The sequence below is a fragment of the Zalophus californianus genome, chromosome 7 (assembly GCF_009762305.2).
Source record: "Zalophus californianus isolate mZalCal1 chromosome 7, mZalCal1.pri.v2, whole genome shotgun sequence".
NCBI classification, from domain to species: domain Eukaryota; kingdom Metazoa; phylum Chordata; class Mammalia; order Carnivora; family Otariidae; genus Zalophus; species Zalophus californianus.
Window position 1 is genome coordinate 97,927,512 of NC_045601.1, and position 15,891 is coordinate 97,943,402.

General features: G+C 40.7%; 1 long non-coding RNA gene across 2 annotated transcripts in view; it reads right to left on the reverse strand.

Moving 5' to 3' along the window:
* The window catches only part of LOC113927357, a 43,547-nt gene extending 39,881 nt beyond the window's left edge, over positions 1-3,666 (reverse strand). The window contains exons 1-2 of one of the 2 annotated variants that reach the window (XR_003521598.2): positions 3,506-3,666; positions 2,329-2,402 (exon numbers count right to left, since the gene is read on the reverse strand). This is a non-coding gene — a long non-coding RNA (uncharacterized LOC113927357). The remainder of the gene's footprint in view (positions 1-2,328; positions 2,403-3,505) is intronic. The other variant, XR_003521599.2, reaches the window with a different exon arrangement.
* Between the last annotated feature and the right edge of the window lie 12,225 nt (positions 3,667-15,891).

A 15,891-nucleotide genomic window follows, 5' to 3' on the forward strand; every position in this document is an offset into this window, starting at 1 on the left:
GTACACTGAGAACTACGAAACATTGCCTGAAAAAAAATCAAAGGAGATACCAAAAAAATTTTAAAAAAAGTAAAGATGTCCCTTGCTCATGGATTGGAAGACTTAATATTGTTAAAATATCCATACTACCCAAGGTGATCTACAGATTCAATGCAATCCCTATCAAAACCCCAAAGGCATTTTTTTGCAGAAAACGAAAAGGAAATCCTAAAATTCAGATGGAATCTTAAGGGACTCAGAGTAGCCAAAACAATTTTAAAACAGAACAAAGATGGAACCCTCATACTTCCTGATTTCAAGGCCTACTACAAAGCAAGAGTCATGAAGATGGTGTGGCACTGGTGTAAAGACACAGAGATAGAGCAATAGAGCAGAATAAGAAGCTCAGAAGTGACACCTTGCATATATATAATAATTTTCAATAAGACTACACAATGGGAAAAGAGTAGTTTCTTCAACAAATGACGTTGAGGAAACAGGATATCCACAACCACACACAAACACTCAAAATGAAGTTGAACCCTTACTTTACAAGGGAAGCAAAAATTAACTCAAAATGACTCACAAATTGCTTATGCCACTCCATCGTTTAGCTACCTGCTTCTTGCTATGGGGTCCTTAATGGTGATTTCAAGGAGTTAGCTTTGCTTCTTAGCTAGTTCACAGAAGTTCTTTGAAGACTGAGGTTTTATCAGCTGACTATGATAAAGGGCTTTGCCCATCATGGGCTGCAAAATTCCCAGACAGCTGTGGAGAGCTGAGCTCTGTTGCTGCATCTGTGGGATATAGAGTCATGGTGCCCTTTCTGCAAATCATTTTGTATGCTGTGACTAAGTGTGTGTGTGGCGTTAAACCTGTTTTAGTTGTTAAGAATCACTTCCTACTTGGAGTGAAAGCTAGAAATAAATTCTCTGTTGACTGTGTTACTATTAAACATTCTCCTCTTCTTGCTTCCCACCCTCTTGCCAACAGTTGCTTGGGAGCTGGCACAAAACTAGTTCCTCATCCAATGTTCTGTGAGTTGCCACAAGTTGTCCAAAGTGATACAGACAGCATTAGTTGAGAGGAGAACTAGAATCTAGATTTTTCTGATTGTACCTGGGATGTTCTTTCAACTATATTTTCTGACTATAGTTATTGGTTAGCAATTCCAATTTTCCAAGAGTTTTATGTTTAAAAGATTCTTTGCTTGAAATTATTTGCAAATCCTAATGGTGAAAAAACTAACCAAAATCATGAGTCTCCTTAACACAGTTTTGTAAATGTAGAAAAGGAGAGGACAATTAACACGTACTGAGCATCCACTCTTCGGTAGGACTGTACATACTTTATCTCATTTAATCCTCACGACACCTGAGGGCATTCGTTATTAGGTAGGAAGTGTTGTCTATACAGAGCAGGAGACAAAGGCTAAAAGAAGTAATTCAAGTATACTTATTCGTATCATGCCCTGGTTCCATCTCTCGTTGGTTAAAGATTGCCCCCTGGAATGTTATTCTCTGTACCTCCAGTTTGTGCATCTGTTGCCATGTCTCAGTGAGTTCCTGAAGACCAGAAAAGGGACAGGCCAGTGAGAGATGCCCAGTACAGCTGAGGCCAGGCACAGCCCGGTTACACCTACACATCCGGTTGCTGATGCCAGATGATGCACAAGAGGTGTCCCATACACCCACCCACTACAAACACATATCCATCTAGTCCATAATCTTCTTAATTCTAGCCCACATGTTGCTCTTGAATCATGCTCCCATGTTCTATGGGCCTACTGATCACCACATGGTACCTAATAAATGTTTTGAAATATACAAAGAAGAATCTTTGGAGAAGATATTGCCATAACCCATCTTTTTTCTCAGTCCAAAATATTAGTGATATCCACACAGGGAGATTTTCAAAAGTGGTCCTCATGATTGTAATCATCTTTTTGAGGAAAAAAAAAAAAAGCAAACTTGTAAACAATGAAGAGTCACCAAACAGTTGGAAGTATGATTTTTACTTTACAAAATTATAATTTTACAGTATACAGCAGACAGTTTGGGGATGAAAAATGCCAAATGAATATGGAGATGAAAGATTCCTGCAGACTGGAAAAGTATCATTCAAGAATATGCAAGAAATTAGAAAACAAGCATTTGAGTTTTGCAATTCAAAGCTAAAATGATGAAGAGGGGAAAAAAGTGATTGGTGCTGTTTTGCTATAAAGTAGATTTACTATTTGCTATAAAGTAGATATGGAGCCGTAGAAAAGAAATGGCGAACTCATTAAGCTGTAGAAATTACTATAGATATGGCTGGATGATATTTTTAAATAAACAAGTTTGCACTCACATTTTTATGCCCCTCGGCCCTTCCAGATTTAGTCACCAGAGCATTTTTCTTTTCAGCTCCAGGGCAGGAAGGTACTATGTGGCAAAATGAAAGTAACAATGGAGTCAAGTGTTTGGCATTTCAGTTTTTTTCAAAAGGCTGGGCCTTGGCTGACACAGAGACGCAGATCATTCGGTAACAAGCATTCTCTGAATTGGAGAGAGAAAACTAAAGAGACCGGGATTTGTTCAAGAACTGTTGAGAGGGTAGATCCGACAGGATTTGTTAATTAATTGAGGAAGACATCAAGGATGTGGTTCCTGAGCTCCTGTCTTTGTAACCACATAGCTGGCAGTGCTCTGTCACGGTAGTTGGGACTTTACAAGGAGCTGGGGGCAGGGGAAACCAAGAGCAGGAGGGGCAGAAGGACTCAGTCTTCAGTTTTAGACATGTTGAGACTGAGGGGCCTGGGAGACATCAACAAGGAGCTGCTCAGTAGATGGCTTGATTTCTGATGCTCAGGAAAGAGATTTTACCTGGAGACATCATGTTGGAAGAGGTTAATACATAGACGATAGGAAGCTATGTCCCTGATGAGCTCTCCCAGGATGCGTGTGTGGATAAGAAGAGGGTTGCTGGAGTGGTGGGGGGTGGGAGGGATGGGGTGGCTGGGTGATGGACACTGGGGAGGGTATGTGCTGTGGTGAGCGCTGTGAACTGTGAACAGTCTTCCTGTTGAATCTCACACCTGTACCTCTGAAACACACAATACATTATATGTTAAAAAAGAAGAAGAAGAAGAAGATGGTAGGAAGGGAAAAATGAAGGGGGGAAATTAGAGGGGGAGACTATGGAGTCTGAGAAACAAACTGAGGGTTTTAGAAGGGAAGGGGTGGGGGGATGGGTTAGCCCGGTGATGGGTATTAAGAGCAACGGTGTTATTAGCAAACAATGGATCATGGAACACTACATCAAAAACTAATGATGTAATGTATGATGACTAACATAACATAATAAAATAAAATTTAAAAAACTTTAAAAAATTAAAATAAGAAGAGAAGGTGACCCAGGACATAACCTGAAGAAGGAACACCAATGGTTAAAGATGGCGAGATACAAAAGAGCCCTCAGAAAAGATTGCGCAGTGTTCAGAGCCAAAAGCAGAAAACCAGAAAACAAAGCCCCAGTAGGAACGTACCTCACGAAGGGATTGGTCAGCAGTGTCGTCTACTGCTGAGAGGCTGAGGGAGAAACTGAAGAGTGTCCATTGGATTTAGCAACAAGGAGTTCTTTGTGACCTCAGCGAGAAGCACTCGGTTGGCATGGTGGAATGGACACCCGATTACAGTGGCTGGAGGCATAGCAGGTGACAAAAGCATTACAGAGACAAGGGCTGCCTCCGCTGGGCTTGCAGCCAAGCCCTGGAACATTCACTTCCTAGAATGTATCCCTCAGAGCCATTGCACAGAGGGAAACGAGTGGTGGGCGGGAATAACTCACCATGGTAATTTTTATATTTAAAACATAGCCTGTTGTTGAACTGAAAGGCAATAAATACTAATCGTTCACTAAGCAAACATTGACTCACAGTGTTGTTAGAGCCAGAACAAAAGCCAGGACAATCAGCTATTCTTCTATTCATCTACTAGCTAGAAATCTTAACCCTAACCAATTTCAATTTCAGATCTTGTACTAGAGATGATTAAAAAAAATAATAAAATGAAAATAAAGACCTCTACCAATTCCCAAGCACATCAAGTTGTATACATTAACTATCTGCAGCTTCTTGTCTGTCAATCACAGAGTTTAACGGACAGGCAGTCTTGAGAAATGTTACAGTATACCACCCTATTTTTACTCTCTGACTGTATCCTAACCCTGTGCTTGCATCAGGTTAAACTGCATTTTTTTAAGTCTTAAGAGATTAACAAATACCATTCTTTTATCAGTTAGCTTTACTGCATTTTCTTTCAAAGTTCTACATTGTTAGAAAGATATCTACTTGCAAGCCATATTCATTATATGCTGATACTTCTTCTTGGCCCTTCATTGAAAGAGCTAAAGGGAAGGGAGCTTGGGAAGAAATCTGACCTTTACAGTATGCATCCCATTAGGGTCATTCACATTCTAGCCCATCACCTTTCAGGATGGCATTTCTTCCTTTCGCCACCTGTGGGGCATCAAGTAACAGTATGCTTGTAAATGATCCTTATTCATCACAAACACATCTTTGGTATCAGTTGGTTTAATACAATCTCTCACGAGGGAGAAGACGAGAGAAAATAAAATAAATCTAACTTTGTTGAAATATTGATTTGTTTCTGGTGGATCTCTGGCTATTGGGTTTTGTCACAAGAAACAGTTCCCAAGAACAAACATTGAAGATGGATCCCCTCCAAAGAGAAAGAAAATGTACTCCCCCACAATGGTGTGGGAGGAAGTATGTTAATGTACTCATTAGTGAGCCATAAAATCATTCTCCTCCGGTCATAATCATCATGTGCCTTAATAGAAATCAGTGGACCAAAGAAACTCAAGCTCATAGGTGGCTTTTAGAGATGGACTGTGCTCTGACCCTTCTTCCTCGTCTCTTATTTTGCTTCTCTACAGTGAGGGAGAGACCTTGGGAGGGAAGAGAAGGAGAATTCTCAGTCAGTTTGTAAAGGAGTTGATTCAGACCACAGTGGCAGTTTATTTTTATCGTGTTCAGTCCTTTCTGTACTGAACTCCCTTCCAGGTCTCTGCACACCGTCTCTACTCCCCTGATTTCCCTTTGATGCTACTAAAAAGTGAGCCCCATCTTTAACCATCTGATTTCCTTTACCTCTTTCCCATAGCCACCTGGGTCACATCTGTTCTTTCCCCTTAATCTTGCTCAGTTTTCCTAACCCAGTAAGGGGGCATCCATTGGCGGTCTCCTGAGAAGCATCCGCGGCCACTCGAATGCCAGGCCCCACCTTTCAGCTCAAACCCATAGCTTAGACGGTACTTAACTGCTGATCTCAGTGTCTCCCCCCACCTCCTCCTCCCTTTGTGGACTGAGGTGAATACGGCCAAAGAAACAGCAGTTACAGCTTTTAACAGGACTGGGAGAGATGTCCTACAGAAGGCAATGAGTGTGTGGTCTCTGGTTGGAGCTTGAATAGTGACTTTAGGCTTTCATAAGGCACGCAGAATAGGAGAAAGGCCAAAGAATGTGTGACTAATGGCCTCACAGCCTACCTCATTGCCTTTCTCCCTCGAAGGGAATCTGCTGGGCCTTTTTCCATTTGCATTCCAAATATGTGATGCTTTCAGAACAAGAGTGCCCACGGGGCTCCAGCGTAGAACCATCCATCCACACAGGATCCAGTAAAAATTTCTTGATATTTCTATCATGTGGACAGTGCTGACTTGGATTCTCTCTCTTCATATACTTTACTTGATCATTTTTCTGGGAATTTGGGAAATGAGGAACCCAACAACAGTGTCTTGCTGAGAGGAACCAACAAGCTTTGCAAAAAACAGATTTGGCTTGCATTTCCCAATCTCCCATAATCTAGCATTTGCCATGACTTTTGTGTGACTTCATTTTATCCCTGAGCTTTTTCAAACTCTCTGCTGCATTTAACACACTGATCATCCATTCTTCATTTATTTATTCGTTTGGCGAATGTTTATTGAGTGTCTGTTTCATGCCAGGTGCTGTTCTGGGCACTAGGAATAGATACAACTATGAACAACACAGAAAAAAATATCCCTGTCTTCACGAACTTTCTGTTCTTATAAAATACTTTTGAATTCTTTGATATTTCAGCTTTCCCATTCTCTTTTCTCCAAGCTTGCTAACTGCCTTTTGAAAACGGCTCCTTTCTTTCTCAATCATATCCTCCTTTGGCCAAATTCATCCACTTCTGTGGCTCCACTGTCCCCTCTCAACACTCCAAACTGCAGCTTCTCTGCTGGGATCCTGGACAATCTTTATAGCTCCCAAGAGGATGGGCATAGCATGTTCTCCTGCTTCCTGGGAAGAAGGAAGTGGTTATGATTTTCACCATCCCACATTATTGCTCTTCAGTCTCACTGAGGTGGTATGTTTTCCAGGATTCAACCTGAAAACTCTAAACTCATATTTTATACAACAAGCAGGAATACATACATTTATGTTTGCTCATATAGTATCCAGCTTATGCTCTAAGTTTGATAAAGAAAATTATTTTCTTGGATCCAACATGTACTGGAAACCTGAAATGAGCAAACACTGTGTTCAATCTGGGGACTTACAGGCAAAGGGTGGGTTTAGCTTAAAGAAAAGCCAAAGGAGTAGGAAGCAGTCAAGAACCAATAAATAATTTTGCACCACTTTGAAGCAAGGCCCAAGTATGAACATAGAACATCATACTGATGCTGATTTTGGAGGTTCAGGAAGTATCCAGGCAGAAGATAATCAAGTATAGATTAAGAAGATGGTTTTGGAGGTGATGAAGAGAACCAAATTTGAGAACTGGTGTGAAATAAAACAAACAATAGGGTTTACAAAGCCCCAGATAAGAGGGATAAAGGACTAATTGAAGTCAAAATTTAGGAGATATGTTCCTTAGGAGGAACACTCATACCTTTGCCAAAACATGAGATTAGGACTGAGGATTTTTGGGTTGACTTTGGCTTTTTGCTCAACTTTGTTTTAAGTAAATTATAAAAGATTATTCTTGGTAGGTAGAGTAGAACACCTAAACCATTCCTATATCTAACTAGGATCTAGGGAATATTTTAAAAAGCAAGGAATCATTATCCTAAAGGAAAAAGGGCTTATGAAAGGGCTGTTGTTTTTATTTGGATAGGAAAACATTTGATGTAGTTTAACTATGCAACATATCTTCAAAATCAGAGGTACTTCTTAATCTACTAAATTTCTGTTATTTCTATTCATCTTCACTCAATCATTTTATAATTCCCAAAACTGTGACTTATCTCAACCACTTTTAAAATTTATAATTTATCATTACTAACATGTCAACCTCACCGATTTCTTAAATCAATTTAGCTTAACATTCTTCTCAGAGCTCAAGAGAGCACTGACGTGGTTTGAAGTGGTGGGATTCAGAGCTGATGGCCAAGAAAGAACTCTTGAGATGTCTTTGGTTCAAAAAGTGGTTTTATTAAAGCCCTGGGACAGGACCTGTGGGCAGAAAGAGCTTCACTGGGGTCCTGACAGGTGACTGATGATATACTTCCAAGTTGGAAGGGGGTTAGGAACAGCATAAGCTTCCAAGGTATTTGGAAACAAGGTTTCCAGGACCTTGAGGGGGCTAGCTATTGTTAGGAAAAGGTCATTTATTACTATTTAGTAAAAACTCAGTCACGAGACCTTTCAGATGTGTATCACTGGGTCATATGCTTGGGGGATGATTGCCAACATATATCTTGGGGGGTAGAGATAAAGGAAGTTTCCAAAGGAATTTTTACATATTAAAGTAGACTTACAGGATCCTGGGGGTCGGGCTAGGATTGCCTTTTGCCCTTAGCAAAGTATTAACATCAAGGCAGCTGAGTTCCCAGAGGAATGTCACTCTGCCTGTTTCAAGGACCTGTCAGTGGGCTATAAGTAGTAAGGAAATGTAGTTTTTCTTTTTGCTTTGTTTCCCACATCATTCCCCCACTGAACAATTTTGACCCTTAAATCTTTAAGGTTGCTAAGGATGGAAGGTCTCATCTTTCATAACTTCTTCCTGCTGAATAGGGGCACTGAGATGTCCCTACCTATGGGTCAACATTGGTCAGCTAACGCTTATAAAAATATATATAGGCATTACCAAAGGCAGCAGCAGCTGAATCCAAGGGAGACTGCATGTGTGAATCTCCCCAAGTGGAAAGGATCATCTGTCGGCTTGAAGTTATGGCAGCGAAGGAGTCTTGGCACCAGGTGGAGAGACATGGGAGAAAATAGCAAAACATGATTAGAATAACAAAAAGAAAAGGAAGCCCAAATGAGAGTCCTTTGATAGTTGACAAAAATCCTCTTCCCGTCAAAGAGTTTAAACAATCATTAGAGGAAAAGAGGAAAGAGAGGGGTCATTTAAAGTGCCAGTTAGAGTATTCATGTCAGTTAGAAATGCAGAAATATTTTTGTGGTAATCCGGGATGTGTACACAGCATTCTGTTTGTATGATAGCACAAGTTCTACCCTGTGTAGCAGTTAAAACATCTAATATCATTGGTGTTTGTAAAACTGCTTTGTGCATTTTTGTTACTTCAGTAATTAAGAGAGAAATGCCATCTTGAGTGCCATTTAGGGCTTTGTTTGTGTACTTATTAAGAGCTTGCATGTGCCAAGCAACATCCTCCAGTCCCGAAGAGGGAACAAAGATGGATGCTCTGTGGTCATACCAATGAAACACAGAATGTGTTTTAAACTTGGAAGGTTGGATGGGTTGGTAATGGTTTTAATAATGCATCCATGCATCCCGGCAAAACCCAGAGTACAGAGGTCTATCCAACCTGGGGGAAGCTATGGACACAAATTAGACATGCACAGCCATTCGGTCCTATTAGGAGCCAGTCATCTAATTCTGGGCCTCCTTGAACTACAGTCCGGCTATCGAGGGCTATTCAGTATTACCATCTTTTGAATTTGTGGGTGACTGCATGTCGAGCTTAGTTATAGGTGGTCACTGTATGCTTGGCTAAAGCCTCTACTTGCAATTTTATATCAACAGAGGTGGCTTCTAGGATAAATATGACTAAGGAATAAAACCATCAAGAAGCCCTCTTTAAGGTCTAGCTTTAACAATAACCTAATTACTAGGAATCACTGACAAGTGGGAGAAGACTTGTCTCGGAGATAAGGGTATTCCCAAGTGCATCACCTAATCCAATCAGGGAAAGTGGGGTCATCCATTAACTCCACAAGTCCATAGTTAACCCCATGGAGGAAGGTATACTCTGCCTTTTAAGGGGCAATTTTGTCATCCCGGCCACACAGAATTGGTCAAGGTGCTAGCTGAGTTTTACAATTGTTAAGGAATCAATCCCATTTTTCAGCTGTTCAAATAATCATATGATCATGGGGTCTTGTTATTATCCCCACAGGGTAACAAGCAAGAAGCCTGTCTATACATGAGCTACTGTGGAAATTTCTCTGACATTTACCTCAAATTGTCTAGCTTAGGCAAACAACATTCAAGACAATCAGAACTAGAATTTAACATCCACAAAGATGTGTTATTGAAACAATTTTTTTTCTCTGAAATCACCCTTAGTTCCAGAAACAGCCAAATTAAGACTAATTTGTTTGCAGAACAAATCCAATTTTTTTAACAAACTTGGCCTAATTATTTACATAAGCTCAGCAAGAACAGTGATTGGTCATATAGATCTTTTAAAATCTGCTTTGCTGGAACTTTTCATAAAGAATCTAGATTGGACTTTTAGTAGCCTCTCTAGGCCAGAAGCCAAGCCAAATATTTGCTGTCAGACATGCCTGCAATACCTGTAGATTTGGGTGAATTCCTCTTCACGAGGTCCCCAAAGTGTCCTGTTTCCTGCACCTGCCAGGAAGTGACATTCTTTACTCATCTGGTAGGGCTGCTGGGAACTCTATAAGCAAGGTATTAGGCCAACATTTCCAAGGGGCTTTATGGCTCCAGATTTCATAAAGTCAACCTCAATTCCTTAAAGCTGCCCGGTCATATCTGAGTTTATGCATGTCTCTCTCAAATATGACATTCCAGTCAGAACCTTGGTAAAACAACCAGTGTTTCTAAAGGTGTCCTGCTATAAGGAGAACAGATTCTTATTTAACTTGTGCAAATGATTATGATTGCCATGGAAGAAAGAATACTTACTGAGACTTTTTGAATTTCAAAGGGTTCAGATAGAAAGAAAAAAATGAATGCTTCAATTTGTTCACAAATGAATACTTTATCTCATTTCTGTAAATCATAGCTATCTTATGAGAAAGTTCCCTTATTCCAAAGAACAAACATTAGAGAACGAGCAATATTTCAAACAAGAGTCATGAAACTATAGTAATTTCTTCTCAATTCATTTAGTCCCACATTACTAATTCTTGTTCAGTTTGAATGAAGCTTTTTAGTTAGTTCTGGAAATTCTTACCCATTTCAGTTTTGATCTTAAAGGTATTAAATACCTATATTTGTTACAAAAGACCTTTATATGAATCTCCTTGAAGACAAACCATGGTTTGTAAGAGCACAAGAACAATTATAAATGACAAAAACTCAGAAATGGACATTGTTAAGGATCTGATATGAGAGGTCATTATGAGGCAATTGACAAGGAAATTCAGTTATTTCTGACACAGAACACTTCAATAATCAGAATATCAAGTGATGACCCATACCAGAACATAACATACCAAATAACCAAACCTAATTAGTCAAAGAGACTTCGCTTATGATTTAAATCTTGAGGAATTTTGTTAAAACCTTAGCAACTTTCAGGTGGCACAGTTGGCTAAGCGTCAGATTCTTGGTTTCCACTCAGGTTGTGATCTCAGGGTGGTGAGATGGAGCCCCACATGGAGCTCCACATTCAGCATGGAGTCTGCTTAAGACTCTCTCTTCCTGGAGGGGACATCGGAGGGGGAGACAAACCATGAGAGACTATGGACTCCGAGAAACAGACCGAGGGTTTTGGAGGAGAGAAGGTGGGAGGATGGGTTAGCCTTGTGATGGGTATTAAAGAGGCCATGTACTGCATGCAGCACTGGGTGTTATATGCAAACAATGAATCATGGAACACTTCATCAAAAACTAATGATGGACTGTATGGTGATTAACATGACATAATAAAAAAAAAAAGACTCTCTCTTCCTCCCTCCACCCCTCCCCCCAAAATAAATAATAATAAATCTATAAATAAATAAATCTATAAATAAATGAATAAAACAAAACCTTAGCAAGCTTTAAAGCACATACATAAATAGGATTCCAGATGGTTAAAGACCTGATAAAGACAAAGCATAGAAACTGGTTTTTCTGGGCAGGCAAAGAAAAGAGAAAACAACTTTGTTTACATTTTCTTATCAAGGGCAGAACAACAATTCAAGAAAACTTTGTCTTTTTAACTGAGAGAAAGCAGAATACCAGAGTACTTTTTTAAAATCCATTCATTTCGATCTTAGTTCCTCCTGACCACACAATAAAATTTCTTTCCAAAGATTCCCATCATAAACCTTCTACAACTTACTTTTGTATTCAGATTTTGTACCAAGCCATTTCTCTCCAAATGACCAGTCTCATTTAGGGCAAAATGACCTTCTTTTACCTTCAACAAAAATGTATTCCCATTCCTTATATCTTTCTTACACATATAGAATTGCTTCCCTTATTCCCATCAGTCTTAATTACGTTTAGCAGGATTTTAACTCTTAGAAACCTTAGTCTCCAGTGAAAACCAAGTAGTTACCAAGTGTGAACTGTCACACCAGAATTCTTTAGATGGTAAATTTATGGATCAGTTAAGCACAATGCATGTTTTCCAACAGACCCAAATAACTGCAGCTTCTTTGCAATAAGAAGTCAAAAGCACAAACATACTATGTTCAGTAAGTATGCTTTAGCCCTTTATTCTATTTGGAAAAGACCCAGATGTCAAATGAATTCAATCCACTTTATCATCCAAGCAAAACTTTAAAGTTACCAAAGACATTGAAAGCTATCTTAACAATTACCCATGAAAACTTTGAGACAGACAACATTAACCGTCATTTTAAGTCACCTTTTTCGTAACAAATTGCAACAGAGATAACATGAGCTTATTTGACCTGTAGTAAACCTTGGTAGAATAAAAGTTCCATATTTAATGCTTATAAATCTAAAGACATGTCCATTTTAATTAAACCAACAAACTTAAATTAAATACCAAATTATGTTCTACCTGGGTCCACTTAAAAGTCAGTCAACTTTTTCCCCATTATCACTTTTTACCAGGGGCACCAGTGGGGCAATCTGAAGTGGGTGGTGTATGCTAGGGCGCACCCAAGGTGGTGCAGGAACTAGGGGAGAGGGAGGGGGAGGCAGGTGAAGGGTTGTCAGTTCTAAACCTCATCAGCTCGGACAGATGAGCAGACACCATGGTTCTCTCCACCAGAGTGGAAATATGCAGCCCATATTGGGCCAGAGGAGACAGGGAACTTCCCTGAAACAAAGGGAGTTTCAGCAGCTATTTGGGAATATTCCTTCAAGTCCCGAGGTAGACTAACCCCAGGTGGCTCCAATTATAGCCATTAACCTGGAAAATGAATGAGGGAGAAGCCCCCACATGTATTAGGAGAAGGAACAGTGAGAGAGTCAGAGTCCCCTTCATTACTGAGGGCCTGTGTTTCCTCCAGCAACCTGGCTTCTATTAGGAGCAGGCCTATTTAGATAATTGTCACCCAGTATGTCAGGAGGGAGTTTACTGGCCTGGTTACTGACCAAACACATTCTGAAAGAAGTCCTTAGGTCTGAGTCCTGATTTAGAGCCCTGAAGACCTGGACCTAGGGTACCTTCGTCCATTTGCCCTGTTTCTTGCAGAAGAGAGCTAACTAATAGATCCTACTGAGGTAATGCAGTGTTACAGAAGATCAGTCCTTTCCCAAATTTTGCAATCTGAATTGTTTCCCATGGGTTAAAGGCATCCCAAGGGAGAGTTCTTGGGACCTGAAGAAGAGATAGGTCCATTACCAAGAAAATTCCCCCTTACTCCCGGGTGGTGTCCCACACAAGATGTCAGAGGTTCCTAGTATCAAAGTGACCTGAGGTGTCCCTTGAACAAAATCACTGTGATCACTACCTGCTATTAAAGGCCCCTGCAGAAAGGATGCTAGGGTCCCCCCACTTGCACACTGAATTCTAGACTGCAAAATGGGTGCTGATGTATGCACTGAGATACCTTGCCTTGAAGGTCATGCCATGAAGGTCATACCTTATTTTACCTTGCCTTGAAGAACTCACCATTTTTAACCCATGGAAAACAGAAGAAAAGTTTTACAAGGGGAAATTACCCAATTTTGTCATTTAAGTAGTTAGTAGAGGACGTTGACAGCAAACAGTAAAGATAGAAATCCATCGTGGTCTAAGGGGCATTCCAACACATGTAGTCCTTACCGCCGACTTCTCTAGGAAACGGTCCCAAGTTGGGTTTTAATTCAATCGTGTACTGATTTCAGCCAGTTCGGAGTGGAGGTCCCACAGCCAGAAGCAGCTAGACCAGAGATGTGGAGGGGATCACGTTAGACCAATGAGGAGGAAACCTCACACGGGAGTCTTAAGACTGGCAGCCGTCCTGGACAGAAAACTTGGTATAAGGACAGGAATAAAGAGAGGGCATCAAGTTCCTGGATCTAATTACCATTCCAGCCAGGGGACTAACTTCCAGCCAAAAGGCAGGCATTTTCCTCCCCGTAGAGTAGCCACGGGCTCGAGGATCGCAGCCTGAGCAAATGACATGAAGGTGTTCCAATAAGACCATAGTCCTTGAGGAGCCCCTGGAATGAGAGTAAAAGGAGAGAAGAGAAAAGTACTCACGACATCTGCACTGAGGTTCAGAGTCCAGATGAAAAGACTTGGAGCCCCTTGTTGGAATGCCAGATGAAGCGGTTTGAAGTAGGCGGGTTCAGAGCTGATGGCAAAGAAAGAATTCTGAGAGGTCTTTGGTGCAAAAAGGTGGTTTTATGAAAGCATGGGGACAGGACCCGTGGGCAGAAAGAGCTTCACTGGGGTTCTGACAGGTGACTGATGATATACTTCCGAGTTGGAAGGGGGTTAGGGACAGCACAAGCCTCCAAGGTATTTGGAAACAAGGTTTCCAGGACCTTGAGGGGGCTAGCTATTGTTAGGAAAAGGTCATTTATTACTGTTTAGTAAAACCTCAGTCATGAGACCCTTCAGATGTGTATCACTGGGTCATATGCTTGGGGGATGATTGCCAACATATATCTTGGGGGGTAGAGATAAAGGAAGTTTCCAAAGGAATTTTTTACATGTTGAAGTAGACTTACAGGATCCTGGGGGTCGGGCTAGGATTGCCTTTTGCCCTTAGCAAAGTGGTAACATCGAGGCAGCTGAGTTCCCAGAGGAATGTCACTCTGCCTGTTCCAGGGACCTGTCAGTGGGTTGTAAGTAGTAAGGAAATTTAGTTTTTCTTTTTGCCTTTGTTTCCCACATCAGGCACAACACCCCACCCTCCAAGAACACCTTACCTTTGCTCTATGGTACTTTACTATTGTCAAAGCACTTTCACACACATTACATGATTTCATCCTCACAATGACCCTGTGAGGAAAGGAAAACAGACACTCTAATCCCCATTTTACAGATAAGGAAGTCCAGGCTCAGGAAAACCACACAAAGTGTCCCAAATCACAAGGCTATTGAGTCAAAAAATCGTTACTCTGAGTTTTCTGACTCCTAGTCTTCTGCTACTTTCACTGCCCCACTTTTCTGCTACCTTTCTATGCATCCAGTATCTGTACAGGGGCCAGAATATACCTGTCTCTATCAAAGACTAATCATTAGCGGTACCCTAACCATACCCTTCATGCTGCTCTCATTTCCCAAGAGCACCAGCCAGACTGTACCCAGACTTTACGCACACATAAAAAGTAGGAAAACAAAACACTATGAGCCAGTGACACAGAGATACTAAAAAAATGTTCCCAAGTGTGTTCATAGATAAATAGATCAACATCTCTCCTTGCACAAACCCTAAACTTGCTTCCAACAAGAATGATAGCTCTGGGGAGAACTGAATTCCAAGATCACCGAGTGTTGTGCTGTGCCTGATGAAAAGATGGTAAGCAATTTCCCTTGCCGCACATCTCTTAGTGAAGGAGTAAAATAAATGGAAGGGGCCGCCGTGGGTCCTTGCCTCCCTACCCTGTGTTCCTTCTGTTCATCAGAATGTCCAAGGGCATAAATACTTACAAGATTCTTGATACATGTTGCAGAATCATGCTGTCAGTCATGCTTTGATAGGAAGCTGATTTCTCATATAAGGCCCATAACTTATTCAGAAGGCATCTGAAACTTTTTCACAGTAAAATGTGACTATCTAAGAAAACGTAATAATAGTGTTACCATCCTAGCTTAAGGATTAAAATGCTAAGCATAAGATTTGAGGTATCTGGGAAAGGCAATTTAGGGGGCCTAGGGCCATATGTTACTCACTTCCGTCCCCTGTGTAGAAAGCCCCAAAGAGAGTCTCCTTTTGTAACAGATTATTTTTCCCTTAAAAGGGGGAATCTGAGTTCATTGAAGTAGGCTTTTGAATTTCATTATTTCACATACTAGGCACACCAGTAAAACATATAGTTCATCAATTTCATTGCATATGAGGCTTAAAATAATGTGAGATTTTATTTTCCTCTTTATCAGCAACATGGGCCTAGTTCTGTACCCACGTGCAGCATCTTCCTCTAAAAAAAAAAAAAAAAGAATTAAATCCTATTCTGGATAGGCTTCTTGTGATTATGATGTTAGGTAACTGAGTATGGGCTGGAACAATGGAAGACAATAACTCATAGATTGTGAGCTCCTCATGATGGCAAAGGCCCAAAGCATAACAGTGACATTGGATGGGGAGATAGAGTAAAGGAGAAG